The sequence below is a fragment of the Salmo salar genome, chromosome 20 (assembly GCF_965601325.2).
Source record: "Salmo salar chromosome 20, fSalSal1, whole genome shotgun sequence".
NCBI lineage: Eukaryota > Metazoa > Chordata > Actinopteri > Salmoniformes > Salmonidae > Salmo > Salmo salar.
In genome coordinates this window covers 49,967,896-49,981,025 of record NC_138310.1, presented here as the reverse complement: position 1 = coordinate 49,981,025, position 13,130 = coordinate 49,967,896, and positions in this window count along the sequence as shown.

Sequence of the window (13,130 nt, the reverse complement as noted above, 5' to 3'; positions counted from 1 at the left end):
CTGTACTCCCTGTTCACCCATGACTGCGTGGCCATGCACGCTTCCAACTCTATCATCATGTTTGCAGACGACACTACAGTGGTATGTTTGATTACCAACAATGACGAGACGGCCTACAGGGAGGAGGTGAGGGCCCTCGGAGTGTGGTGTCAGGAAAACAACCTCTCACTCAATGTCAACAAAACAAAGGAGATGATCATGGACTTTAGGAAACTGCAGAGGGAGCACCCCCCCATCCACATTGATGGGACAGTAGTGGAGAAGGTGGAAAGTTAAGTTCCTCGGCTTACACGTCACAGACAAACTGAAATGGTCCACCCACACAGACAGCATGGTGAAGAAGGTGCAACAGCGCCTCTTCAACCTCAGGAGGCTGAAGAAATTTGGCTGGTCACTTAAACACTCACAAACTTTTCCAGATCCACAATCGAGAGCATCCTGTCGTGCTGTATCACCGCCTGGTACGGCAACTGCACCACCCTCAACCGCAAGGCTCTCCAGAGGGTAGTGCGGTCTGCACAATGCATCACCGGGGGCAAACTACCTGCCCTCCAGGACACCTACAGCACCCGATGTCACAGAAAGGCCAAAAAGATCGTCAAGGACAGCAACCACCCGAGCCACTGCCTGTTCACCCCGCTATCATCAAGAAGGCAAGGTCAGTACAGGTGCATCGAAGCTGGAACCGAGAGACTGAAAAACAGCTTCTGTCTCAAGGCCATCAGACTGTTAAACAGCCATCACTAACATAGAGAGGTTGCTGCCAACTTACAGACTCAAATATCTGGCCACAGTAATAAATTGAGTTAATAAAGGTATCACTAGTCCCTTTAAATAATGCCACTTTAATAATGTGTGCATATCCTACATTACTCATCTCATATGTATATACTGTTCTATACCATCTACTGCATCTTGCTTATGCCGCACGGCGATCGCTCATCCATATACACTGCTCAAAAAAATAAAGGGAACACTTAAACATCACAATGTAACTCCAAGTCAATCACACTTCTGTGAAATCAAACTGTCCACTTAGGAAGCAACACTGATTGACAATAAATTTCACATGCTGTTGTGCAAATGGAATAGACAACAGGTGGAAATTATAGGCAATTAGCAAGACACCCCCAATAAAGGAGTGGTTCTGCAGGTGGGGACCACAGACCACTTCTCAGTTCCTATGCTTCCTGGCTGATGTTTGGTCACTTTTGAATGCTGGCGGTGCTTTCACTCTAGTGGTAGCATGAGACGGAGTCTACAACCCACACAAGTGGCTCAGGTAGTGCAGCTCATCCAGGATGGCACATCAATGCGAGCTGTGGCAAGAAGGTTTGCTGTGTCTGTCAGAGTAGTGTCCAGAGCATGGAGGCGCTACCAGGAAACAGGCCAGTACATCAGGAGACGTGGAGGAGGCCGTAGGAGGGCAACAACCCAGCAGCAGGACCGCTACCTCCGCCTTTGTGCAAGGAGGAGCAGGAGGAGCACTGCCAGAGCCCTGCAAAATGACCTCCAGCAGGCCACAAATGTGCATGTGTCTGCTCAAACGGTCAGAAACAGACTCCATGAGGGTGGTATGAGGGCCCGACGTCCACAGGTGGGGGTTGTGCTTACAGCCCAACACCGTGCAGGACGTTTGGCATTTGCCAGAGAACACCAAGTTTGGCAAATTCGCCACTGGCGCCCTGTGCTCTTCACAGATGAAAGCAGGTTCACACTGAGCACGTGACAGACGTGACAGAGTCTGGAGACGCCGTGGAGAACGTTCTGCTGCCTGCAACATCCTCCAGCATGACCGGTTTGGCGGTGGGTCAGTCATGGTGTGTGGTGGCATTTCTTTGGGGGGGCCGCACAGCCCTCCATGTGCTCGCCAGAGGTAGCCTGACTGCCATTAGGTACCGAGATGAGATCCTCAGACCCCTTGTGAGACCATATGCTGGTGCGGTTGGCCCTGGGTTCCTCCTAATGCAAGACAATGCTAGACCTCATGTGGCTGGAGTGTGTCAGCAGTTCCTGCAAGAGGAAGGCATTGATGCTATGGACTGGCCCGCCCGTTCCCCAGACCTGAATCCAATTGAGCACATCTGGGACATCATGTCTCGCTCCATCCACCAACGCCACGTTGCACCACAGACTGTCCAGGAGTTGGCGAATGCTTTAGTCCAGGTCTATGAGGAGATCCCTCAGGAGACCATCCGCCACCTCATCAGGAGCATGCCCAGGCGTTGTAGGGAGGTCATACAGGCACGTGGAGGCCACACACACTACTGAGCCTCATTTTGACTTGTTTTAAGGACATTACATCAAAGTTGGATCAGCCTGTAGTGTGGTTTTCCACTTTAATTTTGAGTGTGACTCCAAATCCAGACCTCCATGGGTTGATAAATTGAATTTCCATTGATTATTTTTGTGTGATTTTGTTGTCAGCACATTCAACTATGTAAAGAAAAAAGTATTTAGTAAGATTATTTCTTTCATTCAGATCTAGGATGTGTTGTTTAAGTGTTCCCTTTATTTTTTTCAGCAGTATATTTATATGTAAATATTCTTAGTCATCCCTTACATTTGTGTGTATAAGGTAGTTCTTGTGAATTTGTTACATTATTTGTTCGATATTACTGCGTTGTCAGAACTAGAAGCACAAGCATTTCGCCACACTCGCATTAACATCTGCTAACCATGTGTATGTGACCAATAAAATTTGATTTGATTTGGGTTTTGGGATAAATAGAAAATAAGGTCTAAGGTTAACACAGGCTTAGGAGATCTGATACGTTTTGTTCTGTGAGATAATATCAGTCAGTTAACATGACCTTTGTAAATTATGACGTCTTTATGTGCTTGTTTTGATTTACATAAATGCTTCAAAATTCACAAAAAGTGATGTTCACTGGTAAAGATTCTTATAGAGCAAAACGTATAAGATCTCCTAATAAGTCCTAAAAAACAGAAATGAATTACCTCTGGTTCGTTCAGCCATTCATATGGGGTAAAATACCTTATTTTTGGCATTTATCCAAAAACTCTAGAAAACCCATTCATTTCCCCATAGGCTTTGGCCAATGAGCCATGGCAGAGTTAGTGCCTACAAAAATACGCCATTACTATTGCTCGCTATAATATTTCTTTACCAGTGATACTGGATTTAAATCAGTTGTAGGGTATCACTGTTGAGTCTTGGAATCAGATCAGAGTAGAGCGTAATACTTGGGACTGATTTGTGACTCACCATGTGACCATTTACATATAACTGGGTCCATTACACAAGGTGCACAATTGTAAATGGAGTTTGTCATAGACTGTAAATATATCCTCCTTGGCAGGAATCTACACATAGTATATAAACTAGCATAATACTCACAGTAACGATCTTTCAAAATGTCAACTAAAGAAAAGGATTTCACTAACCATTACAAAAGATAAAAGGCAAAAATAGAATAAAGACACACACTATATGTGGCATTACACTGTTGCGGTCCAAACTGCAATGGATGGTCCACCAGCTGTCTATGTTTGCAGTGTGAGGCTAGGCCAAACCAAGAGAAAACACACTTCCCATTTGTGCTCTGTGTTGGTTATTTGCTTTTCCTGAATGCCTCTGTTGTTATGGCAACACATCCTGTGTCTGTACTGACGTAAAGGACAAGAGAAACTAAATGGACTGTGAATTTAACTCTTTATTGATGTGAATGATGGCCTGCAATCGTAGTTTCCCTATAGTAGGTGTTTTTGTGTAACGGCATGGTCTTCCTAGGGGTGCTGTGAGGGGTCCTCTGGTCCTACATTCTAAGTTCTTGGGTGAAATACAGAGAAAATATAATTGCAAGATCATCTGATAGACAAAAAACATTCTGTTCTTCAGATCAAACTTTAACTTCCTCCTTGTCGACTGACACCTCTACTACCCCATCTTGGTCCGAAGAGGGCAAGGCAACAAATAAATTGATGCCGTGAATTTGTCATATCCTTGACCTCACTTGTAGCTGTCACAATTAGGTTTACTGTGGTTTCAACAATGCTGTCTATCTCATGCGTCAACCATTGAGTGGGTGGTCTCTTACCTTCATCTAGAAGTGAAAATCACACTAGCAGCACCATGCAAGATTACATTATCTAAACAAATAATAGCTTGTGCTCCCACTTTATAGTATATGGGCAATGTAGGTCTACATAGACAGTTTTTTTTGCAACTATTGATCTGTCTATTTGGTGACCTGTTCAAAGGTTGTGTTTTCCTACATATGGATTAGGACTATGTACGTACATGCACAGATAACTGATCTCAGGACAGGTTTATCTGGAGGCATTAGCATTTAGCACTGTCTCTTCACTGCTGATTGCATTGACAGTGAGAAGATAGCATATCCAATCCATTGGCTTAGCCTGAAATGTACTAGTAGGCTATTCCCAGAAACCTCTCATTTAGAGTAAATGGCAAACTGAAAAGAATATGAGCTTTAGTAGCATATAGGGTTACTGTAACAAGTGCGCTGAGAGTCGGGAAGCAAGGTAAGGGAGTGAGTGTTTTAATAAATAAAAGCAACAATGAACACAAAACACAAACAACACACCGACATGAATACAGAGTCAATAACACCTGAGGAAAGAACCAAGGGGAGTGACAGATATAGGGAAGATAATCAAGGAGGTGATTGAGTCCAGGTGAGTGTCATGAGGCGCAGGTGCGCGAGATGATGGAGACAGGTGTGCGGGATAATCAGCAGCCTGATGACCTAGAGGCTGGAGAGGGAGTATACCTGAAAGTTACAAAGATACTGGTAATTTACTAAAGTTACCGGAATATTCTGTAATTTTTGTAATTAAGGCAATCTATCGTAACTTTGGTTATCCATATGTAGTATTTATTTCTTATATCTGTGTCATCATATTGTCCATGAGTTTCTAGTAGATAGACTGTATGGTTCTAGAGAAAATAGACTAATTCATGAAAAAGCATCTAAATAACAATGGCTTTATTTTAAATTAACTCTGCAACTCTTCACAACTGGCACCACTTTGATGCCAAAGCACTGACTACAACTACAGTTGAAGTCGGAAGTTTACATACACCTTGGCCAAATACATTTAAACTCAGTTTTTCACAATTCCTGACATTTAATCCAAGTAAAAACTCCCTGTCTTAGGATCACCACTTTATTTTAATGTGAAATGTCAGAATAATAGTAGAGAGAATGATTTATTACAGGTATTATTTCTTTCATCACATTCCCAGTGGGTCAGAAGTTTACATACACTCAATTAGTATTTGGTAGCATTACCTTTAAATTGTTTAACTTGGGTCAAACGATTTGGGTAGCCTTCCACCATCTTCCCACAATAAGTTGGGTGAATTTTGGCCCATTTCTCATGACAGAGCTGGTATAACTGAGTTAGGTTTGTAGGCCTCCTTGCCCACACATGCTTTTTCAACTTTCTATAGGATTGAGGTCAGGGCTTTGTGACGACCACTCCAAAAGTTGACTTTGTTGTCCTTAAGCCATTTTGTCACAACTTTGGAAGTATGCTTGGGGTCATTGTCCATTTGGAAGACCCATTTGCGACCAAGCTTTAACTTCCTGACTGACGTCTTGAGATGTTGCTTCCATATATCCACTTAATTTTCCTCCTCAATATGCCTCCTTTATTTTGTGAAGTGCACCAGTCCCTCCTGCAGCAAAGCACCCCCACAACATGATGCTGCCACCCCCGTGCTTCATGGTTGGAATGGTGTTCTTCAGCTTGCAAGCATCCCCCTTTTTCCTCCAAACATAACGATGGTCATTATGGCCAAAGAGTTCTATTTTTGTTTCATCAGACCAGAGGACATTTCTCCAAAAAGTACGATCTTTGTCCCCATGTGCAGTTGCAAACCGTAGTCTAGCTTTTTTATGGCGGTTTTGGAGCAGTGGCTTCTTCCTTGCTGAACGGCCTTTCAGGTTATGTCGATATAGGACTTGTTTTACTGTGGATATAGATACTTTTATACCTGTTTCCTCCAGCATCTTCACAAGGTCCTTTGCTGTTGTTCTGGGATTAATTTTCACTTTTCGCACCAAAGTACGTTCATCTCTAGGAGACAGAATGCGTCTCCTTCCTGAGCTGTACGACGGCTGCGTGGTCCCGTGGTGTTTATACTTGCGTACTATTGTTTGTACAGATGAACGTGGTACCTTTAGGCGTTCATAAATTGCTCCCAAGGATGAACCAGACTTGTGGAGGTCTACAATTTATTTTCTGAGGTCTTGGCTGATTTCTTTTGATTTTCCCATGATGTCAAGCAAAGAGGCACTGAGTTTGAAGGTAGGCCTTGAAATACATCCACAGGTACACCTCCAATTGACTCAAATTATGTCAATTAGCCTATCAGAAACTTCTAAAGCCATGAGATAATGTTCTGCAATTTTCCAAGCTGTTTAAAGGCATAGTCAACTTAATGTATGTAAACTTCTGACCCACTGGAATTGTGATACAGTGAATTATAAGTGAAATATTCTGTCTGTAAACAATTGTTGGAAAATGTACTTCTGTCATGCACAAAGTAGATGTCCTAACCGACTTGCCAAAACTATAGTTTGTTAACAATTCATTTGTGGAGTGGTTGAAACATTTAGGTTGGAGTCATTAAAACTAATTTATGTAAATTTCCGAACTTTACATATTGACATAGTAAAATAAATATGTAAAGAAAATACATACAAGTACCAGTCAAAAGTTTGGATACACCTACTCATTCAAGGGTTTTTATTTATTTTTACTATTTTCTACATTGTTGAATAATAGTGAAGACATCAAAACTATGAAATAACACATGTGGAATCATGTAGTAACCAAAAAAGTGTTAAACAAATCGAAATATTTTATGTTTGAAATTCAAAGTAGACAACCTTTGCCTTAATGACAGCTTTGCACACTCTTGGCATTCTCTCAACCAGCTTTGTGAGGTAGTCACCTGGAATGCATTTCAATTACCAGGTGTGCCTTGTTAAAAGGTAAGTTGTGTTGTGGCAAGGTAGGGGTGGTATACAGAAGATAGCCCTATTTGGTAAAAGACTAAGTCCATATTATGGCAAGAACAGCTCTGATGGCACCGAAGAACATGGCTGATATTTTACATTCTCCAAACCAATTGTGCTATTTTGTTAGTTTTTTAGCATTTTGAATCTTATTTTTTTACTTATTGTTTACATAATGTTGCTGCTTCCGTCTCTTCTGACCGAAAATAACTTCTCTACATGAGAACAGCGATTTCTCACCACAGACCGGAATAAACTTTTTTCATTATCGAATCCGACGAGAAGGATATCCTGCTTTCACTGGAACAGGCCCAGTGTAGCTATTCCCTCCGCAAGGCAATCAAACAGTGTAGTTATTCCCTCCACAAGGCACTCAAACACGCTAAGCGTCAGTATAGAGACAAAGTAGAGTCGCAATTCAACGGGTCAAACATGAGACGTATGTGACAGGGTATACAGTTAATCATGCATTACAAAAAGAAAACCAGCCTTGTCGCGGACACCGACGTCTTGCTCCCAGACAAACTAAACAACTTCTTTGCTCGCTTTGAGGACAATACAGTCCCACTGACACGGCCTGCTACCAAAACCTGCGGGCTCTCCTTTTCCGCATCCAACATGAGTAAAACATTTAAACGTGTTAACCCTCGCAAGGCTGCTGGCCCAGAAAGCATCCCTAGCCGCATCCTCAGAGCATGCGCAGACCAGCAGGCTGGTGTGTTTACGGACATATTTAATCAATCCCTATCCCAGTCTGCTGTTCCCACATGCTTCAAGATGGCCAGCATTGTTCGTGTTCCCAAGAAAGCTAAGGTAATTGAGCTAAACGACTATCACCCCGTAGCACTCACTTTCATCATCATGAAGTGCTTTGAGAGACTAATTAAGAATCATATCACCTCCACCCTACCTGACACCCTAGACCCACTCCAATTTGCTTACCGTCCCAATAGGTCCACAGACGACGCAATCGCAATCAGACTGCACACTGCCCTAACCCATCTGGACAAGAGGAATACCTATGTAAGAATGCTGTTCTTCGATTACAGCTCAGCATTTAACACCATAGTACCCTCCAAACTCGTCATTAAGCTCGAGACCCTGGGTCTCGACCCCTTCCTGTGCAACTGGGTCTTGGACTTTCTGACGGGCCGCCCCCAGGTTGTGAGGGAAGGAAACAACATCTCCACCCCGCCGATCCTCAACACTGGGGTCCAACAAGGGTGCGTTCTCAGCCCTCTCCTGTACTCCCTGTTCATCCATGACTGCATGGCCATGCACGCCTCCAACTCAATCATCAAGTTTGCAGATGACACTACAGTGGTAGGCTTGATTACCAACAACGACGAGACAGCCTACAGGGAGGAGGTGAGGGCCCTCGGAAAGCGGTGTCAGGAAAATAACCTCATACTCAATATCAACAAAACAAAGGAGGTGATCATGGACTTCAGGAAACAGCAGAGGGAGCACCCCCCAATCCACATCGATGGGACATTAGTGGAGAAGGTGGAAAGTTTTAAGTACCTCCACATCACGGACAAACTGAAATGGTCCACCCACACAGACAGCGTAGTGAATAAGGCTGAAAAAAATTGGAGGCTGAAGAAATTTGGCTGGTCACCTAAACACTCGCAAACTTTTCCAGATCCACAATCGAGAGCATCCTGTTGGGCTGTATCACCGCCTGGTACGGTAACTGCTCCGCCCACAACCGTAAGGCTCTCCAGAGGGTAGTGAGGTCTGCACAATGCATCACCGGGGCAAACTACCTTCCCTCCATATCACCTACAGCACCCGATGTCACAGGAAGGCCAAAAAGATCATCAAGGACAACAACCATCTGAGCCACTGCCTGTTCACCCCACTGTCATCCAGAAGACAAGGTCAGTACAGGTGCATCAAAGCTGGGACCGAGAGACTGAAAAACAACTTCTATCTCAAGGCCATCAGACTGTTAATCAGCCGTCGCTAACATTGAGTGGCTACTGCCAACATACTGACTCAAATCTTTAGCCACTTTAATAATAAAAAATTGGATGTAATAAATGTATCATGAGTCACTTTAAACAATGCCACTTTATATAATGCTTACATACCCTACATTACTCATCTCATATGTATATACTGTACTCTATACCATCTACTGCATCTTGCCTATGCCGTTTGGCCATCGCTCATCCATATATTTATATGTACATATTCTTATTCATTCCTTTACACTTGTGTGTATAAGGTAGTTTTTGTGAAATTGTTAGATTACTTGTTAGATATTACTGCACGGTCAGAACTAGAAGCACAAGCATTTCGCTACACTCGCATTAACATCTGCTAACCATGTGTATGTGACCAATAAAATTTGATTTGATTTGAGATCCATGCCTTTTGTGTGAAGAAAAAACGCAGGAAAATGTGCCGCAGATCGGGCAACCTTCTGAGAATCCGTAGGCGAGCGAGTAAACTCCCATTGCATCCATTCTTCTTGCTAACCTGCAATTATTGGAAAATAAAATTGATGACCTACGATTAAGATTATCCTACCAATGGGACATCGAAAACTGTAACATCTTATGTTTCACCGAGATGTGGCTGAACGACAATATGGACAATATAGAGCTAGCGGGATTTTCAATGCACCGGCAGAACAGAGACTCTACCTCTGGTAAGACGAGGGGTGGGGGTGTGTGTCTATTTGTCAATAACAGCTGGTGCACGATGTCTAATTTAAAAAAAGTCTCAAGGTATTGCTCGCTTGAGGTAGAGTACCTTATGATAAGCTATAGACCACACTATCAACCAAGAGAGTTCTCATTTACATTATTTCATAGCTGTCTATATGCCACCACCGAACACTGCTGGCAATAAGACCGCTCTCAACCAGCTCTATAAGGCCATAAGCAAAGAAGAAAATGCTCACCCAGAAGCGGTGCTCCTAGTGGCCGGGGACTTTAATGCAGACAAACTTTAATCAGTTTTACCAAATTTTTACCAGCATGTCACATGTGCAACCAGAGAAAAAAAATCCTAGACCACCTTTACTCCACACACAGAGATGCATACAAATTTGGAAAATCTGACCATAATTCTATCCTCCTGATGCCTGCTTACAAGCAAAAACTAAAGCAGGAAGTAGCAGTGACTCACTCAATATGGAAGTGGTCAGATGACGTGGATGCTACACTACAGGACTGTTTTGCTAGCACAGACTGGAATATGTTCCGGGATTCATCCAATGGTATTGAGGAGTACACCACCTCAGTCATTGGCTTCATCAGTAAGTGCATCAACGACGTCGTCCCCACGGTACAATTCCCAACCAGAAGCCATGGATTACAGGCAACATCCGCAGTGAGCTAAAGGTTAGAGCTGCTGCTTTCAAGGAGCGGGTGTCTAATCTGGACGCTTATAAAAAATCTCACTATGCCCTCAGACAAACCATCAAACAAGCAAAGCGTCAATACAGGATTAAGACTGAATCCTACTACACCGGCTCTGACGCTCGTCGGATGTGGCAGGGCCTGAAAACGATTACTGATTACAAAGGGAAACCCAGACGCGCGCTGCCCAGTGGCGCGAGCCTACCATACGAGCTAATAGCCTTTTATGCTCGCTTCAAGGCAAGCAACACTGAAGCATGAATGGGAGCACCAGCTGTTCTGGATGACTATGTGATAACGCTCTCGGTAGCCGATGTGAACAAAACCTTTAAACAGGTACCAGGACGTGTACTCAAAGCATGAGCGGACCAACTGTCAAGTGTCTTCTGACATTTTCAACCTCTCCCTGACTGAGTCTAATACTTACATGTTTCAAGCAGACCACCATAGTCCCTGTGCCCAAGCAAGCGACGGTAACCTGCCTAAATGATTATCGCCCCGTGGCACTCAGGTCGATAGCCATGAAGTGCTTTGAAAGGCTGGTTATGACTCACATCAACAGCATCCTCCCAGACACCCTAGACCCACTCCAATTCGCATACCGCCACAACAAATCCACAGATGACGCAATCTCAATCGTACTTCACACTGCCCTTTCTCACCTGGACAAAAGGAACACCTATGTGAGAATGCTGTTCATTGATTACAGCTCAGCGTTCAACACCATAGTGCCTACGAAGCTCATCACTAAGCTAAGAACTCTGGGACTAAACACCTCACTCTGCAATTGGATCCTGGACTTCCTGACGTGCTGCCCCCAGGTGGTAAGAGTAGGCAACAACACATCTGCTACGCTGTTCCTTAACACTGGGGCCCCTCAGGGGTGTGTACTTAGTCCCCTACTGTATTCCCTGTTCACCCACGACTGCGTGGCCAAACACGACTCCAACACCATCATTAAGTTTACTGACGACACAACAGTGGTAGGCCTGATCACCGATAACGCTGTGACAGCCTATAGGGAGGAGGTCAGAGAACTGGCAGTGTGGTGCCAGGACAACAACCTCTCCCTCAATGTGAGCAAGACAAAGGAGCTGATCGTGGACTACAGGAAAAGGAGGACCGAGCACGCCCCCATTAACATCGACGGGGCTGTAGTGGAGCGGGACGAGAGTTTCAAGTTCCTTTGTGTCCACATCACCAACGAACTATCATGGTCCAAACATACCAAGACAGTCGTGAAGAGAGTGAAGGATGCTTTGTTGCGAAATAGGAAGCCAATTCTAGATTTAACTTTGGATTGGAGATGTTTGATGGGAGTCTGGAAGGAGAGTTTACAGTCTAACCAGACACCTAGGTATTTGTAGTTGTCCACATATTCTAAGTCAGAACCGTCTAGAGTAGTGATATTCTCCATGGACTTTACAATGTCCCAGAACTTTTTTGAGTTTGTGTTGCAGGAAGCAAATTTCTGCTTGAAAAAGCTAGCCTTGGCTTTTCTAACTGCCTGTGTATATTGGTTTCTAACTTCCCTGAAAAGTTGCATGTCATGGGGGCTGTTCGATGCTAATGCAGAACGCCACAGGATGTTTTTGTGTTGGTTAAGGGCAGTCAGGTCTGGAGAGAACCAAGGGCTATATCTGTTCCTGGTTCTAAATTTCTTGAATGGGGCATGCTTATTTAAGATGGTGAGGAAGACATTTAAAAAAAATAACCAGGCATCCTCTACTGACGGGATGAGGTCAATATCCTTCCAGGATACCCGGGCCAGGTCGATTAGAAAGGCCTGCTCGCTGAAGTGTTTCAGGGAACATTTGACAGTGATGAGTGGAGGTCATTTGACCGCTGACCCATTACGGATGCAGGCAATGAGGCAGTGATCAAAAATCAAATCAAATCAAATTTATTTTTATATAGCCCTTCGTACATCAGCTGATATTCTCAAAGTGCTGTACAGAAACCCAGCCTAAAACCCCAAACAGCAAGCAAAGCATGTGAAAGAAGCACGGTGGCTAGGAAAAACTCCCTAGGAAAAACTCCCTAGAAAGGCCAAAAACCTAGGAAGAAACCTAGAGAGGAACCAGGCTATGAGGGGTGGCCAGTCCTCTTCTGGCTGTGCAGGGTGGATATTATAACAGAACATGGTCAAAATGTTAAAATGTTAAAATGTTCATAAATGACCAGCATGGTCAAATAATAATAATCATAGTAGTTGTCGAGGGTGCAACAAGCACGTCCGGTGAACAGGTCAGGGTTCCATAGCCGCAGGCAGAACAGTTGAAACTGGAGCAGCAGCACGGCCAGGTGGACTGGGGACAGCAAGGAGTCATCATACCAGGTAGTCCTGAGGCATGGTCCTAGGGCTCAGGTCCTCCGAGAGAAAGACAGAAAGAGAGAAAGAGAGAATTAGAGAGAGCATATTTAAATACACACAGGACACCGGATAAGACAAGAGAAATACTCCAGATGTAACAGACTGACCCTAGCCCCCCAACACATAAACTACTGCAGCATAAATACTGGAGGCTGAGACAGGAGGGATCAGAAGACACTGTGGCCCCATCCGATGATACCCCCGGACAGGGCCAAACAGGCAGGATATAACCCCACCCACTTTGCCAAAGCACAGCCCCCACACCACTAGAGGGATGTCTCCAACCACCAACTTACCGTCCTAAGACAAGGCCGAGTATAGCCCACAACGATCTCCGCCATGGCACAACCCAAGGGGGGGGGGGGCGCC